We start from the raw sequence: 3,496 nt of genomic DNA, 5'->3' as shown, positions 1-3,496 counted from the left end.
TTGAGTTGCAGGGCTTCGTGCCCGAGGTGGGCTTTTAGTGCTGCACAGCTACTTGGTTACTATAGTAACCGTTGAATCGCCAAGGAATGAAGTTTTATGTCCTGCTGTGATTAAAGTGTAGTTTGGTGGGTGCCCAGTGCCCCGGCTCTCTGTACATTTAGTCCATCTGTATTTCATATCATGTCTGTCATCCCTGTGCCCTAATTTAGACACGTGCCCTCACTGCCACCGCTTATTAGCTATTACTATGCACATATTATAGTAGCCCCTCTTATCTTCTATTGACAACCTTCCCCCCAGCACCTAATAATAACTGTGCCATAAGGGATACAGTGGCTGACGTAGAGGTGCTTTCATTTTTCAAGCTGTAGCAGACCTTTCAAAGCAAAGTTGTTTCTATCGACAACTGCAAATTAGCAGCTTTGTTGGCAAATCAGTGCTATATGCTGTGATTGTGGCCTTGCAAAGCTCTGGAGACTAACTTCATGGTAATGGTTAGTGTGGATACTACTAAGGGGCAGATTTACAAAATTCGAGTGAAGAATTCGAATATAAAAAATTTCGAATTTCGAAGTATTTTTTGGGTACTTCGACCATCGAATTGGTTAAATTCGATCGAATTCGAACGATTCGAACGATTCGAAGTAAAAATCGTTCGACTATTCGACCATTCGATAATCGAAGTACTGTCTCTTTAAAAAATACTTCGACCACCTACTTCGGTAGATAAAACCTACCGAAGTCAATGTTAGCCTATGGGGAAGGTCCCCATAGGCTTGCCTGTGATTTTTTGATCGAAGGATTTTCCTTCGATCGTTGGATTAAAATCCTTCGAATCGTTCGATTAAAATCCTTCGATCGATCGATCGCAGGATTTGCGCAAAATCGTTCGACTTCGATGTTCGAAGTCGAACGATTTTAGTTCCCAGTCGAATATCGAGGGTTAATTAACCCTCGATATTCGACTCTTGATGAATCGGCCCCTTAATGTAGTAAATATATGTCAAACCATAAATAGGATAGTCCTTTATGTGTTCATCAGTGTAAATGTGCTTCTCAACGCACTGCAAACCCCCTGCCCGAGTGCAAAAATTTCCAAATAAGAAAGATAATAGCCGGCTATTATTTTTCTTAGTAGTAAATATATGTATAATATTTTTTTCAATTTATTATATAGGACAAGTGAAGCAATAGGTCCTTGCAGAACCCCTCCTCTTTAGCTGCACTACCTTTACACCCCAGTAGCGCCCTGTATCCCCAAATATTCAGAATAACGCAATGGGGTTCACCCGGTCACATGGCAGCCGCCAACCATACCACTTTACTCTGACTTTTATTAGCAGATACAGGTGGGGTTGCCACCTGGCCGGTAAAAATTATGCTTGATGCCAATGTTTTTAATAGGAAAAAACAGCAAGAATATAAGAAGGCTGGTATTTTTCCCAGAAAAGGTGGCAACCCTAGACACAGGTAAGTTGTGTGGTATAAGAGGAGGAGCAGGGACCATGTGATATTGTCATCACTTTCCTTGTCCGTAAACCATTATAAAGCAACAATTCACACAATTGGGGCTATGTACCTAAAGGTATATATTCATAAACTTAAATTTATTTTGTAGACTGGCAGCTTGTTCTTAGATCAAGATGGAAAGTGGCCTGACACAGAAGGAGATGCTAGCGCAAGTCAATCAGCTGTGGAGCATTCTGGATGATATGGCTGAACACAACCCAGACAGTTACCAGAAGTTCATACAAAGGCACATGAAGGAAGAAAAAATAATTTATGGCACCTCCTGAACCTAATCTGTGTATTCAGACAAAAATCTTGGTGAGCTGTTGATATCAGAGGAACAATATTCACAACAGTCAAGGATTGTTCACGCATTGGCTAATAATGGGTTGTTTGCATGTTTTGATCCAGAATCATTTCATCATACTAGGTGAATGCATTTGACTTATATTTATGTTCTTATTGCAGATAAGTGTTTAACACTTGAAATTCTGATTAAGTAGCCTAGTGTTTCTCATGACCTAGAAATACCCTGTTCATGTATTTTTACTTAGTTATTAGAAATACCTAGTCTTGCCTTGGTAAATAATAAACGACATGCACATAGTAAGTTTAGGTTGTGCTGGCTTTATAAATGAACGTATGTATTTTGCAGGTAACTGATGAGAAGATACTATTTATTATTATCTGCCAATGGAAAAGAGAAAAAACATATATCTTGCATTTAGTTGCATTTAAAGCTGTGTAGGGAGATGGGAGTATAAAAAAAGAGCTGTTTAAAGAGTATGTCTTTGAACATAAAAAGCTCCTGTCACTAAAATATGTGTTTCAGCTGATCTTCATTTTATAGGGGGTCAAAAATAGGAATAGTGTTCTGGCTATTATGCTAGACATACACTTACTCCAGCCTTTATACATTACATTTTTGGCTAACTAACTATATAAGAAATATTTATTATTTTCTATTTACCCAGTTTTTATTTTTACACTGAACTATTCCTATAATAAATATCAACTACGATGGTGAACATTCCCTTTGACTTGAAATTTTCTCTCAATCCCAATTAGATCATCAGTTCTTCCCGGTGTCCCAGCTCTGCTCCTGTCCTCACCTCACTCACATTAATAGAATACTTCGTACAGAAGTCAGTAGGACTGATGACTCCTCACAGTTGTTTTTATGGGGAGGACACCGTTAAAATTAAGCAGTGAGCATATACCTGGCCACACATTTTGTAATATCTCACTGATCACCCCTCAGTCCAAATAGATATACAATTTCACAAAGCTTGTAGTTGTTTTTTGTTGGGGCTACATGGGGTGCCATAAGCAAGCATTGCTAATCATAGCATTCAACTGGAAATGAACTGCATTATATGAAAAATGTGAAGAAATGCGAAGTGGTTAGTTGTCTAATATTCAGAACACAAAGCTTGGGATGTATTTCTGAGACACACCTACAATAATGAAACAAATCTCATGCAGCTGGATTTATATTTTCCATTTGGTATTTTATTGTGATATCGTGCATCAATCTGTGTTTTGTTTTTATGACAGTTGTTGATATTGCATAAAACCCAGAGGTGCTGAAGAGAGCCCATCAGTACCCTGTGGTGTTAGTCCAGCTTCTACTAAATGAAATACGTCGAGGAGCAGTACAAAATCACCCTTTGCCATTCCTATCATATTGCTTTATTCAAGCTCAAGGGGAATCCTAAAAGGATGAAGGAGAGTTTGGAAAGGATACAAAAACAGCTAGCCACATACTGTTTAGCCAGTCTATAAGACTTTTTTTATGCTTAACCCATGCACCGTTCAAATTCAAATCTCTCTGCTTTAGTCTGGTTACTGGCACATCATGTAAATATATGTTTTGGTAACCCAATAATTTGCACACATTCTCTGGGTTTCTGCTTACATTAATTCTGTTGAGACCCTATCCTTAAAACCTCATGGACCTATGCCTCTTCTCTGCCTGTGGATTGAA

At 38.5% G+C, this 3,496-nt stretch overlaps 1 long non-coding RNA gene across 1 annotated transcript; it reads left to right on the top strand.

Moving 5' to 3' along the window:
* Positions 1 to 55: 55 nt before the first annotated feature.
* On the top strand, positions 56 to 2,119 carry LOC108705520. The gene is made up of 2 exons (XR_001933801.2): positions 56 to 106; positions 1,619 to 2,119. It is a non-coding gene; the product is annotated as an uncharacterized LOC108705520 (long non-coding RNA).
* The last annotated feature ends 1,377 nt before the right edge of the window (positions 2,120 to 3,496 follow it).

Source organism: Xenopus laevis, chromosome 7S, assembly GCF_017654675.1.
Source record: "Xenopus laevis strain J_2021 chromosome 7S, Xenopus_laevis_v10.1, whole genome shotgun sequence".
Taxonomy (NCBI): domain Eukaryota; kingdom Metazoa; phylum Chordata; class Amphibia; order Anura; family Pipidae; genus Xenopus; species Xenopus laevis.
The sequence above is the reverse complement of the archived record's forward strand: the minus strand, read 5'-3'. Positions and strand labels throughout refer to the sequence as shown.